This window comes from Protomyctophum parallelum (assembly GCF_964188405.1).
Source record: "Protomyctophum parallelum genome assembly, chromosome: 22".
Taxonomy (NCBI): Eukaryota; Metazoa; Chordata; class Actinopteri; order Myctophiformes; family Myctophidae; genus Protomyctophum; species Protomyctophum parallelum.
This window is the reverse complement of record NC_139714.1, coordinates 24,045,904-24,060,603: the sequence shown is the minus strand read 5'-3', so window position 1 is coordinate 24,060,603 and position 14,700 is coordinate 24,045,904. Positions and strand designations below refer to the sequence as shown.

The following is a 14,700-nucleotide window of genomic DNA, read 5'->3' as shown; positions in this document are numbered from 1 at the left end:
TCCCGCTGGGGAAGCTATGGGCGCTGGGGGAGGTGTTCTCCGCGTCATCAGTGCCCATACCAGAGGCGGGCTTGGCGAGACAGCCTTTCTGTGTGGAGTTTGCATGTTCTCTCCGTGTCCCCTAGGGTAGGTACCCTCACAAAAAACATGCAGTAATCCTGGTCTCTAAAACTACCTCCCTCTGGCCAGCCAGGGCGCCTTGTGAAAGGAACTGGTAAGAATAACGTGTTCCCTCGCACGCACTACGTCCGGCCAGGGAAAATCCCCCCTATCAGGTGAAAAGAAGCAGCTTGGACTCCTCATGCATAGAAGGAAGCATGAGGTCAGTCCGCTGCCCCCAGGTTGGCAGAGGAAGTGTAGTGCCCAGGATTACATTAGATAATTGACACTGGGTGAAAAAATGGGTTGCAAAATCGTGGGATAAAAAATAAATAAAAAATAGTACATAGTACTAAGTACATTTACTTAAGTACTGTACCTAAGTACAATTTTGAGGTATTTGTAGGCCTACTTTACTTGAGTATTTCCAATTTCCAAAACTTTTGCATTTCAGAGGCAATTATTTGAAAACTTAAGTTATTTGTTACTTTGATTAGTATTACATTGGTACTACATTGGTAATTTGAGTACATTTCAATGCCAAACACTTTTGTACTTTTACTACCTACATTTTGAATTCCGTACTTTTACTCATAACAGAGTATATTTTCTACATTGCAGCATTTACTGTATACTTTTTACTTATAAAGTAAAACCTTTGAGTATACTTTTGCCACCACTAGCCTGGAATGAATTGACACCTCCAACCAACTTTCTGGTAGAAATGACATCCATGTTTTTACACAAAAACTATTTTCTATTTGAGAACTCCTATCATCTCCAACTGCAGGGGGCACCTATGGGCTCAGTATTCAGTCCAGATTGTCCAGGCATTGCCTTGGGCTTCCTTGAACACAATTCAGTGTGGCACAACAATCCTTTTGCCCACAATATGTTGTTATTTAAGAGATACATTGATGATATTATCCTTATCTGGCAAGGTACTGAGGAAGAGCTTCATGGTTTTGTGTCCTACCTGAACAATCTGGCACCTACCATTAAATTCAACATGGAATTCAGCAAACATGAAATTCCATTTCTAGACACCCGTGTACTTTTTCAGGATGGTAAATTGTCCACCACTCTGTACACCAAACCCACAGACAAGAATAGTCTTTTACATGCCACCAGTGCACACCCCCCTGCTTTGAAGAAAGGTTTACCATATATTCTCAATTCCTTAGACTGAAACGAATCTGTAACAGTCAGTCAGATTTTCAAAAAGAGAGAGACATCATGTACAGAAACTTTGTTGATAGAGGGTACCCCAAAAAATGGCTTGACTCTGCTTTAACTAAATTGAACAATCCTAACCAGGTTGCAAAGACCAAAAAGAAACATTCATGTGCCTGCATCACTACTTATAATCCTTTGAGCAATGATATACGTAGCATCATAGAGAAACACTGGCATGTTTTGTCAGCTGACCCTGAAGGTGCTAAGGTGTTTACTGACCCTCCTCTTTTCTCTCATTATAGATCTCAAAGCATCAGAGACTATATGGTGAAAGCAGACTGCTACATACTCCCCCAGCAACACACGGGGCGGTTGGATGGAGTCACCGGCTTCTACCCTTGTCTACATTGCGTGGCCTGTAAAAACTCCAAGAAAACGAACACATTTACTAGTGCAGTTACTAACAAACAATACACTATCGGACAATTTGTGAATTGTAGTTCCTCTGATGTAGTCTACATGATCACATGTAAATGTAATCTACAGTACGTAGGCAAAACATCTAGGGCAGTCCGCACACGCATCATAGAACACATGAGTGCCATCAGACGCAAGGACATCAAATCTCCTGTCGCCAGACATTTCATGGAAGCCGGTCACTCCATAGCAGATCTGTCTTACACAGTCATTGATCAAATTAAGAAATCTAGAAGAGGGGGTGATTTAGACACTAAACTCCTCCAAACTGAATCTAGATGGATTTTTTATTTAAAGTCTGTCAATCCAGGTGGCTTAAATGAAGATATCTCCCTCCAGTGCTACCTATAAAGTAAAAAGTCTTATTCAAAAAGTGATTATATAAGTCTGTCAACATGTGATGTATGTAATATTCTTGTTTCCTATATAACTGTGATTTTGTATATCCTTTCTGTAATGTCCACGCCCACAATCAGGTGATGTCACCAATTAGTAATTCTCAGCACCTGAGCTGTATTGTTTTGGAGTTGTTTAAGAGTAAGTTCTTTGTCTGTGAAAAACCATAGCACTGACGAAGGTCTGAGGACCGAAACGTTTGCTTTTTAAATTGCACCATGAGCACAGAGCACCATGAGCACAGCATGATAAAATAAAAGAAAATATATTTTTCTAAGTCTCAGTCTAAGGAGTTTTACTTCTTGTTCTATACGGTGAGCGAGTCTTTTCCTGTCAAAGCCACCACTAGCCCTAAACCTCAGCAGCATGGCTGGCCGCATCTGCATTGGGGAGGAGGAGGAGGAGGACACCCCAGCTGCTTTCTGTCCCCTTCTGGCCACCGCCCGCCGTCCTGGCTCCCAACACGGCCAATGGTCTGTGAAAACGGCCCATTGACAACGGCTATATGTGCCACCCCGACGCTGTCATGCACCGATTACTGAGCTGATGGAAAAACCAACACACGCCAAACGACGCAGGCTTACTTGGTATAGTGGGCTAGTGGCTATAGCGCGCCTGCATGCAGTATAGGTGTTTCAAGTTCAAGTTTATTTGAAAACATCATTGCATAACAGTATGAATTATAATGTTTCTTACAAGAGGGACAAGAGTCACAAGAGGACCGCTCTATTAAAAAAGAAAAAAAAAAAAAGAATACAATTACAACACGAAAAAAGTTTCTATTACTTCTGATAAAGCTTGTACGCTCTTGGGAGGAACGACATCTGGTATAGCCCAACACAGTGCCATAAGACATCTCTTGGATTTAATTAATATATGTATTAAGCATTTATAAGAGCATAAATATTTAAGCATATGGCCAAATATGCCGTGGGCATGGTTTGCAATCCTCCAAACTTGTTTTTAATTTCAAGATCCCCCATAACTCTGAGAGTGTACAAATGGTGGTCCATTTGGTTCCTTTTGTACACGAGTTACACACCCGTACGGGGCCATTTGGAACCCACTACTAAATTGGGTTTTGGCAGGCCTTGATGGCATCATAATGCCTGATTTTACACTTGTTTTCACTCTGAAAATAGCAGATATACAAGCTCATAACGTTGTGAGCTTGTAGATCTGCTGTTTACAGAGTGCAAAACACCAGAGCGCAACCAAACATGAAATCATCTCTTCTGCACTAGTCCCTCTTTAACATTTAATCATCATGGCTTAGTTTTTATTGAGTTTTTGTCAGTGTCAAAAGGTAGTCGAAGAACATTTTTCGTCATGGTTTTAGCCCGGGTTGCGCACGCTTATCCAAAGGTCCGACATACGTTGGTCCGAGGTGCGTTGCATCGTGCTTGCAGTTAGGATCAGGTTACGTTTTGGGGTGTAGGTTGTCGGACTGTTGGTATGTCGGAACCAATGCCTGTACCGTGTACCCGTTTTAATGCGTAACGATCAAACTGCAGGGGTCCTTGAAATGACGGTAGAGCGGCCGGAGGTCAACCGCAATGTTCCCAGTTCGGTCCCAGGCTCCCCCAGAGTTAGTGTCGACGTGTCCTTGACCTTCCCAATGTGCAGGTTGGTGCCTTGCATGGTTTCCACCGCCATTGTGTATGACTGTGTGTATGAATGGGTGAATGTAATGCACAATAGATGTAAAGCACCTTGGATAAAGGCACTATATAAATGCACTATTCATCTTCTCCAGATCTGAGTGACTGCTGCCCGGGAGAGTGACTGAGAGTGGAGTGTGGAAGAAGAAGTTTTTGGATCTGTCACAGCACGTGTCATCGACCGAAAGGTTAGTCTCCGACATCCTTTCCTCCAAAAAGAAGCCCATGGAACAAAGAGCTGGCCTTCCATTTTCACCCACATGGCCACTCTCACTACTCAAGTCCAGGTTTATCCTTTTTAATGCACTGCCTATCAATTTTAACATTATACAAAAAAGCTGAAATGGTTAAATACGTTGTCTATCATACAATAGATGCCATACATATTTTTTGGCCTATATTATGAAATGTCCCTTTTTCTTCAGCTCAGGTTTAACCATTTACCATTCATTGCAATGTCATTGCATATAGTTTGGCGGTGTGGCTCTGCTCATGTGATATCACATATTATACAACAGGTCGTTTCGAGGAAGCAATCTGATTGGTTGAAACAGCCTTCTAGCCGTGGTTCAAACGAGCACCACTCCACACCTAATCAAAACAAAGAATTCAGCTCTCAGAGCGCAGCAAACTCGGTGGCTAGGCTAGCTAATTTCTTGGGACATTTGTGGTCGTAGTGACTACATCTGTCATTAAAAAAATGTTTTTTCAGCGATTTTCTTAGTTTTAAGGGTAACTCTTGTATAATTGCAATATTACAATATAATATTGCTTAATTACCTCACCTGTGCACCAAGACATACACACAATCTCAGATCACAAACCCCTAGCCTAGAGCACCCCTAGGGAGGTGGAGGGAATTTGAACGCTGACATCACATGTGTACGACTATACTGTCCTGTGTCAGCTTGGCATGTAGAGTGAACACAGTGAATGGTGACTATGCTTTAAAAGGACCGTCTTGATTGTGAACGTGTGAGTTAGCTTGAAGCAAACGAGAAAAAGACTGACTGAGGGAGTATGAAGGAATTCCCGGTTTGCGAATGAATGAAGGGGAGGTCTCGGGGAGAAACAATTAGAAGTAAGCTGTAATGAACTTACTCTGTGCTGGATCTGGGGTCTTATTTTGGGGGGTTTCTGTGACGTCCCTTCTACAACAAAAAGGAAAGTAATTTTAACTTTTTTGTGTGGTCGTTTCAGAAAAAAATTAAACGACTACACAAACAAAAGAGAAAACATTTCTCCCAATTGATACACACACCAGGGATAGGAATCTTGTTTGATTTGCATTAACACGCGTAAATACGACTTGCCATGATCTATTTATCTGAAATTGTAGATAAGCAAATTTCTTATAGTTACACCAGCATCGGGGGTAACTTATTTTGTAAGATGGATCTAAGAAAGAAAGAAAAAGTGCTCTGAATATAATTATGTTTCAGTAAGTCACAGTAAATGTAGTCTTATGCAGTTGTCCTGCGCTCAAAGACTCGGATGTATATCTAGGAACAGTTGAGTAAATTGTCCACTGACAGGCGCAGTTATTCACAACACGTGCGTGTGTGTCCGTTATTGGAATGAAACATTGATCGTACCAACCCATATCTTACAGTGGAAGCGATGCATTCTATAAATCTGGCATTGTACAAGACCAGATATCAGGGAAAAGATGCATGAATATGAATCATGTCCTCTGGGAAACTGAGCACTGAGGTCGGAGACTACTTGTTGTTACTGCATGCTAATACATGCTAGTACAAAAAAGAGTATCAGCACATAGCTACAGTAGATCTATTTTAATGTGTTAACTCACTCAGCGCCGATATCTCCTCCCATGGTCCAAACGCCATCTGCGCCGAGTTCGCCTTTTGACGCCTTTTTTAATTTAAATTGATTACGGTCAATTACAACTGTGTCCTGTACGTGCTCATAGCACTCCTGTAGCGCTGCAATGAAAGAATCGTAATATCTTGGATTCTTCTTTTTGGCTCAAAACAAGCTATATTTGCGGCCCATTTCTCGATATGATCCTCGGGTACAAAATGTAGGCCTATATTTTGGGTGAATTAAATAACAATCTAAGCACCCGTTACATAACGATAATTCACTTCCTGACCCTCCCTCGGCCTCAGGTCTAAATGGGTTAATGGTTCTCCTCAATAGTTCCTGAAAGAACCATCAGCAACCTAAGAACAATTTACATAAGTGGATGGTTCTTTACCCCCCCCCCCTCCTCCAAAAACAAAAGAAAAACTTTAGTCATTGTTTGGGGTGGCGGTGGAGGAAACATTCCCCTGTCAATTAAGCCATTGAACTAAAATGGCTACAGATCTCTTCATTGTGTCTCCGTCTTTTCCATTATCATTAGGAGACGATGCCTGTAAAAGGTTAGAACGATGTGAGAGGGAGGAGGCCTTTATTTAGCACGGCTTCGTTTAGCTGGACTATAATGCAGTCTTCATGCTCCTGCTGTGTGTGTGTGTGTGTGTGTGTGTGTGTGTGTGTGTGTGTGTGTGTGTGTGTGTGCATGCGCGCTAAACTAAAAACCTCCACCGGGGCCAAAAGCCGGAGTGAGTCACACGGGGAGTCCAGGAACCCTGGCCGGGACTGCTTTGCGTTAACCTTGTCTGCCCTAATCGGCGGTGAATTGCATTGTTTTAGATTGGGCTTGTTCAGGGGTTACGGGACGAGGCAGTGGAGGTACACGGCCTCCCGTTCCTCTCTGTTTTTTTCTCCTTCCTCTCCTCCTTCCTCCGTCTCGGCGTGGGGGGACGGGGCACCGCCACTTTGGATATGTCACGGGTAATAAGGATGAAAAATTGGCCTGCTCTTCGGGGTCCACAGTCAGAGCACCGCGGGGCTCTGTCGATCCTCCACCGTCCTAGAGGAGAGGAGAGGCCGAGACTTCGCACTCGCTAAAACAAAATGGGGATTTAACGAGGCCAGAATCACTCACAATGCCTCTGTAAATAGCCACTGAACCCCGCCTGAACCAATGCTGGCGGTTTGGATACAGGCACCTTAACGCCAACGTGTGCACTGACTGAATAGGGTTTGACAGCATAGCGCGTGTGTATGGTGTAGTTTCAGAAGCTAAGATTGCAAATTATCACAATGAACACAGCAAGCCTCAATCTAATCAACATTAATGAACTGCCTCTTTGGAAATACTGTGTTCTGAATATCCCTATAGTGTGCCATTTTAAATTCAAGCCGACCATAATTTTTATTTTATTGTATCATCATACATCATCACAATCCCTCCAATCATTTTTGGCGTCCTCACTTTACTGTCGTCACTTTTTAAGCCTTCAAGCCAATCAAATCATCGCTAAAAACTCAGTGTTCTGACACTTTTGTTCTCGACTACCTTTTTTCACTGACGCAAACTAAATGGAAGCTAAGTGAAAAGGTATGATGACTAAAACTAAGACTAAATACATTGACAATTTTTCATCAACAAATAAAAACTAGACTAAATATTAGGAAAGGACTAGTGGACAAGAGATCCAGCACTGTATATGTCATTTTCGCAGAGCGACGCATTGTGAGCTTGTAGATCTGCTATTTTCATCAAGTGAGTGTAAAATCAGTCATTACGACAGCATCAAAGCCCACCAAAATACATAAAAAATGTTATGATATTTAGTCGACTAAGACATGACTAAAACACTAAAACATCCCACGTGACTAAAATGTGACTAAAACTAAATTTTAACTATTCCAGAGACTATATGACATATATGTGATATATAAAACTAAAATCTAAATTTGCTATCAAAATCAACACTGCTCTGGAAAGCCAAGCGAGCCCCGGCGGCCTCTCTCCTCTCCCTCTGTTGCTCTGCTCGTCTCCTCTCCTTCCCAACAGTGGAGATAAAGATCTCTTGTCGTAATTATTGCTCCGTGAAGCGGCTTAATTCTGCCAAGTCGATAGCGATCGCGCCCGTCAGGTAGCTACAGAGGATATCTGCCACCAGCTGTTCATGTCCTCTGCATGTTCCACGGGGCTGTGTAGTGGGGAAAGTAATGGCGCTGTCATGTGATACGTGTCTGGCCATCGACAGGCTTTGCTTTCAGACCAGTAGGTTCCATCGACAGGCTGCTTTATAGACCAGGCTTGTTTCTGGCAGCGAGTACCGTTTTAGTCCTATAGTCTCTTGAATAGTTTTAATTTAATTTTTAGTCACATTCTAGTGACCTGGAATGTTTTGGTGTTGGTCTAGTTTTAGTCGACTAAATATCATAAGATTTTAGTCGACTAAATCTACAGTTGATATAGTCGACTAAAATGTATTTTGGTGGGCCTTGATGCCGTCATAATGAATGATTTTACACTTTCAGCATGCAACCAAGTGTAAAATCACTTATACTGGATCTCTTGTCCACTAGTGACTTCCTAACATTTTAGTCTAGTTTTTATTTGTTGACGGAATTGTCAATATATTTAGTCTTAGTTTTAGTCATCATAGCTTAGTTTCCGTCAGTGAAAAAAGGTAGTCGACGAAAAGAATTGTCAAAGTATTAGTCGACGAAAACAACACTGTTCTAGACCAGTATAGGTTCCCATGCACATTTCTCTAGTGGGTCACAGGCAAAACAAAACGGGGGGAACGAGTGAAAATCGCAGATCTGCAACAAGCTCACAAAAGCGGCTTGGTTAATTCGCGCCGCGTTTGTGAGCCTGTAGCCTCGGAAACCCAGACGTTTTTACTTCCAGGGAGAAAAAAAAAAGTCTGGGACCGAGTCCACTTCAATTCGGCATAGAGTAGCGCGAACGTCGATCACTGATTTCTGATTGTCTACACCTTTGTTGAATTGACGCACACACGCACACCCGTACACACACTTTGGGAAAAAAAAATCGAATTTGTTTTGTATTTCATGTTTTGTGAATGTTATATATTTTTAGATTTCGTAGTTGAAATATACTAGGAAATACCAAAATAAAGGGTCCCATGCATAAAATTATGTTTGAGAACCATGTGTGTTCTGGACGGCTGCTGCCTGACACCCCACAGCCGCCACCATCACACCCCCCCCCTCCTCAATCCGGATTAGTTTGCCTCCAGTAACCATGCAGACAATGCAATGAAAAAGAAGAAGAAAAAAAAAAACAGCTAAAAAGGATGGAGCAGGGATGGAGTATAGGAATCCCCAGGGTGTTTTTTCTCCTCCTCCTCCTTACAGTGAGGCATCAATCATCACTCGTGGTCACATGAAACATCTGGCCAACTGCCTGCCTAGACCCCCCCCCCCCCCTCCTCCACCACCCCTCCCCCTCCTATAGCTCCAACCTAGCAGGTGCTCGACGGTGATGCTGGAAAAAGTACTCTTTTTCTTTTCTTTTTTTAACTTAAATAAATGTATCAATTCGGCAGTAGAAATACTCTGTTTCCAAGTGAAAGTCCGGAATTCAATCTGTACTATAAAAGTACAAAAGTATTGGCCTCGAAATGTGCTTAAAGTACCAACGTAAGAGTACTCATTATGCAGAATAATCATTGTCCCATTTCAAGTTTTCAAAATCTTTTCAAAACAGCCAATCTACAAGCATCACGACGTGGCGCATTGTGAGCTTGTAGATCGGCTATTTTCAAATGGCTGAAATGTATAATAATAATAATAATAATAATCAAAATCTACAAAGTAACTATAGCAAATAAAGTTTTCAAATAATTGTAGTGGAGTCAAAATACAATATTTGGATCCGAGATGTAGTGGAGTAGAAGTAAAAGTTTGGGAAATTGGGAAATACAAAAAAAAAAAGTACTCGGGTACATTATACCTGAGTAAATGTACTTAGTCACTTTAGACACAGCGCGGCCTGCCTAACAAGCAGCGGCGCCACGCTGTTGTATGTCTGTCTGTTGCTCACGGCGGCGCATGCGGAGTTCAACAGGGGTGCGTTCATGAACATTAGAATACGGCACACATCCATAATTCAAATAACCTCCATAGATGAGGTCCTACAGCGTGATGTAACGCAGACATGCTGTCTGTCTGTCTGTCTGTCTAGGCAACACACACACTGCACCGCTCAGTTGACACGTTGGTGTGGTTTTTCTCTGCTTGCCTGGCTAGCTATAGCAGCAATGGTTTTCAGGTTTTCACCAAACCGCTGCTGTATTATTATTATTACTAGTCCTCCATTGCCAGTGGAGTCGGGAAACCATTAATTTGTCAGTCGGCTGATAGGCGGAACCAATCGGAAAGCATAAATGGTTCTAGATAACAATGAGGGAGCCTTCATCATTCAGCCTGATGAGTCCAAGAAACACAGACCAGCGAGGCCACTGTGTCTGATCACAATTCATACAGAGAGACTCCATTAATTCACTCTAATTGTAGCCGAATGGCAGGCAATTAAGAACATGGTAATACATTTGCGAAGTCTGCAGTTGAATGTGTGGGTGCACGAGTGTGTGTGTGTGCGGTATGTGTATGCGTGTTTGTGTTTGCAGAGTAAAGCCACATTAAATGTTAAAAGCGAGTGGAGAGGCTTGATTCATCATGCAGGCTTGGCCCTCAAATCTGTTTTAAGTTACAGAGTGAAGACGAGGAGTTGTCAATATGTATGTGTGCATTCCATATAATAACCTCTGTCTTTAATGGAGTTAGTGTCGAAGTGTCCTTGAGCAAGAAACCCTGATTTCAGTGCGGATTGGTGCTTTGCATGGTTTCCTTTGCCATCGGTGTATGAATGTGTGTGTGAATGGGTGAATGTAATGCACAATCTATATGTAAAGTGTTTTGGATTAAAGTGCTATATAATTGCACCATATGGAGAACTGGCTATGAGGGGAGGATGGAGGTATGTCGGATTGTCTAGTATTATAATGGTGAACTTGAGAGTTGGCCTTAAAATATTCTTTGAAAGCTGTAGGAAGCATATTTGAATGCTAAGTACATTTGAAAGAACAGGACTGCATGTGCTTTTCAATGTTAATGTCATAGATGTTTCATTTGATTTGAGTTGTTAAATGACTCAAAACATTTGATAACATAATTTACACAGGCTCAACTTCAGTATAAGACCATATAAGACGATGAGATGAATTTGCCTCCGGCTTTGAAGGCTGTTGTGTTTGTGTGTGTGTAGTTTGTACCGATGCTTTGTACTGTCTGTTTGATGCACTTTGATCTCAAGAAAACACCGTAGCTGTGACATTGGATGCCAGTACGACATGCAAGGGTGTGTGTCTGTGTATGTGCGTGCTTGCGTGTGTGTGTGTGTGTGTGTGTGTGTGTGTGTGTGTGTGTGTGCGTGCGTACGTGTGTGTGGGGGGGGGGCACGTGAGCAAGTGCTGCTCAGTGTTGGATCGTGATTCGTGACAGCTCTCTCTGCGAGGGAGCTGTAACTGCTCCACCCGCGCACATCTCTCTCTCACACCACACACACACACACACACACACACACACACACTATATCTCTCTCACCCCCTGTAGCTGTCTCTCTCGCTGTCGCTCGCTCTCTTGTCTCTTTGTCTTTGACCTTGACTCCCTTACCTGCCCTCCGTATGTCACAACTATCTCTCTTTTCTCTTTGTCTTTGACCTTGACTCCCTTACCCGCCTTCCGTTATGTCAGAACTATCTCTCTACACTACAGAAAGATAGTAGATGGTAGAGAGATGAGTCTTTTGATGAATTGAACAATGTGGACCCTGTTGTAAACAAGTGTAATGCTTAATTGGGTCGTCCACTCACAGTTGACAGTCTTTGTATTGAGTTTGTGCTTAAAATGTACTGTAAATTCTACAAACTGTTAATAAATATTTCAATCAATCAATCAAAAAAACAGTATCTACTACAACATATGCATAATAAAACCATCTTTCTTAAATGAACTTGGTGAGTGTACAAACTCTCAAAAGGATTTTACCATGTACTGTAGTGGTATCATGCTATTTTACCGTCATATACAGTATATGGTTCTCGTCTGTATTCCCAGCCGGGCAATCCAACCATAATAATAATAATAATAATAATGTGTCTGTGTCACTCATGTTTGTCAGATCAGAGATGTCCCTGTCATATCTCTCTGGCCTATAGCCCCTACTTGTTTGTTGTTTGTGACTACAGTATTTTTTCATCCCATCCATATACTTGTGAGTGGCTGTGGCTCAGGAGGTAGAGCAGGTCGTCCAATGAATCCATGGGTCGGCGGTTCGAATCCCGGCTCCTCCTGTCTATTGTACATGTCAAAGTGTCCTTGGGCATGCAAGACACTGAACCCTGCATTATAATAATAATAATAATATCTTTATTTATATAGCACTTTTGTTGCTGAACAGCAGTTAATAACATCACATAGTAGCGTAATAATACAAGAATAAGATAAAAACAGATTTAAGAGAGGCCTAAGGGAGTAAAGTGCTAAACAAGAAATTAGGTCATAAACAATTATTAAACTAAGAAAGATTTAAAAACATTGCAGGTGTCAAGTGACTTAAACAGATATAATGTAAACATACATTACAATTATGGGAAGGCTTTCCTGAATAAATGGGTTTTTAAAAGTGTTTTAAAAGATGACAAAGAGTTTGCCTTTCTAATTGTCAGGGGTAGGGCGTTCCACAGCTTAGGTGCTCGGGCGGCAAAAGGTTGACCAGGCTCCGGGTAGGAGCAGAGTGCATTCTGGGATGGATTGCCCCAATAACATGAACGCGCTGGCCGTTGACTATCATTGCGCCATTTGCGTGCGTTCACGTGTCATGGGCCCAATAACATGAACGTTGCGCAATTCAACGGACCAGTGCTGGCTAGAGCTGCAATGCCAAATTCGGCCACTATGTCCATTTCGCCTCAGGGTTTCCTCCGGGTCTCTATTAATATATATACTCTAAGGTCCGCCATCCCTCTACAGTGCTTGTTTCCTTTCCGGGTTATTCAGGAAGGTGGGGGCCTTTGTTATGAACACATCACCACTCACATTAGCTCAGACCCTTAGCTAGCGTTACAACCAGTTACATTTTCTCAGCGATGCGGTACAAACTCACAAATGATTTAGGATCGTCGGGTGCGCGGCGGCTCACCATGGACAGCTCTCGAACCTTTAGAGATACAGCGCTTTGAAAATCCTGTTATAATGGAGGCTCAACGGAGCTGGTTTTAAAATCCCATAGCCGGTGGGGATGGAAGCTCTCCATATTAACCGGAGCAATGCTAAAAGGTAAACAAACGGTCGGTGCTTTCATATAATGGAGTATACGGTTGTCTATGAACATACGTGTATAGATAGCACCAGTAGAAAATATAATGGTCCATCAGTGTCTCTGGTGCAAACCTCTCCAGTTGGTCTTGCATCATCAAGCAGACTCTCTCTCCATGAGTCATACACTCGCATCGCATCACAGGAAATACAAGTCATCTACTGTGACTGGATGCCGACGCATATCATATGGACATTAATGCGTGCGATAGTTGTGAGCTCAAGCGGTATATACGTGCATTTTTCACGCTGAGCAAGCGTTCCGCCGATATGGAGTGTGTGTGCGAGGTATAACCAGTGGCGTGTGACAGAGTGGCGACAAACACATCCCACATATTATTTTTCAAATTCAGGGGGTTAACTCATCTGTGTTGACCTTGAGGAGTCTGTGTGTGGATGCTGGGCAGTGACAGGGATGCTAAGGTAATTTAATTACCAGGCCCTTCACGGGCAGCTCTAGGGGTAATTACTGCTTCCTAAATCCCCCACTAATCCCCCCTCGGAGTCTCCCACACACACACACACACACACACACACACACACAGTGCCAATGCAGCCCGCTAGCCGCACACTGCCCGGGGCACCCGCATGCACTCTGTCCTCGCATTGTCAGATCATCTGACTCGTCCAAAACACGCCACCCTAACCCTGCAAAGATGATGCTCAGATGCGCTGCGTGCGTGCGTGTGCATCACAGTTTCGTTTATTCAGGATTTCAGGGCATTCATTAAATAATGACGTAGATTTCACGTAAAACATAGGACATAACAAAGGCTACTTGAATGCTATACGATCACTGTAGTTACATGAAACAAAGATATGCAGACTACTATGCCGTATCAAAAGTAAGAATCGTGGTTATAGACCAGCATATACCCTGGATCAAGTTGTCAAACAAGTTAACAAAGACAAACGCTGTGGATGGAAACATAAATGAATGGCCCATAAATATCCCACACAACACAAAAACAAAACATATAATGAACACAACAATGCACCCACACACATACCGTGTACTAAAACAACCCCGCCGCTGTGTCGGAGATCATCATTAGCATGTGTTTCTGTTGGATGACAGCATGGCGGTATCAGCCACTCTCGGTGCATTCCCGGCACGTCCCACCCCACCCACACCAACACCCCCCCCACGTGAGTCATGGGGATTCTCAGGTCAAAGGCTGCCTCTCATCACTCCATGAGAATATCTTAATTAACACCGCTGGTTATGAATAGGATGTGACCTCCGAAGAACGGCACCTGCTGAGTGTGTTGTGACTGCACAGCGTTATTAGAGAGAGAGAGAGAGAGACACGAGGATGGTCGAGCAGAGTCGATCAGGCTCTTGGCGATATCTGGAAAGCTGCCGTCACAGCCTCACATTCGAATGAAAGCTACATGGCGGTATTATTCAGCACAGTTTTGATCCTGACAAAAACAAAAGCAGATTTTTTCACGCTGAAAATAGCTTATCTATAATGTCAATGTGAGCTTGTGGATCTGCTATTTTCAGAGAGCAATATACCCGAGCTCAATCAAACACAGGGCCGTAGCTGCCATACCCTACTCGTAGGATATTTGTGTTGCTCCCTCCCGACGAGCACTGCTATTCCTCACTGTTTGTGAGGACGCGCACACACAGCCGCTCGTCATTACGCGGGTCGGCTTGGCACTTTTTGGC

The 14,700-nt window shown here is 42.9% G+C and overlaps 1 protein-coding gene across 2 annotated transcripts in view; it reads left to right on the top strand.

The window, feature by feature from the left end:
* syt1a (synaptotagmin Ia) overlaps positions 1-14,700 on the top strand; it is a 249,281-nt gene that overhangs the window by 97,461 nt on the left and 137,120 nt on the right. The window contains exon 1 of one of the 2 annotated variants that reach the window (XM_083758283.1): positions 3,931-3,997. The exons of the other annotated variant lie outside the window; for it this stretch is intronic. The gene's annotated coding sequence lies outside the window, so the exon portion shown is untranslated. Of the gene's footprint in view, positions 1-3,930; positions 3,998-14,700 lie in introns of those variants that run through there. 2 annotated transcript variants of the gene reach the window in all.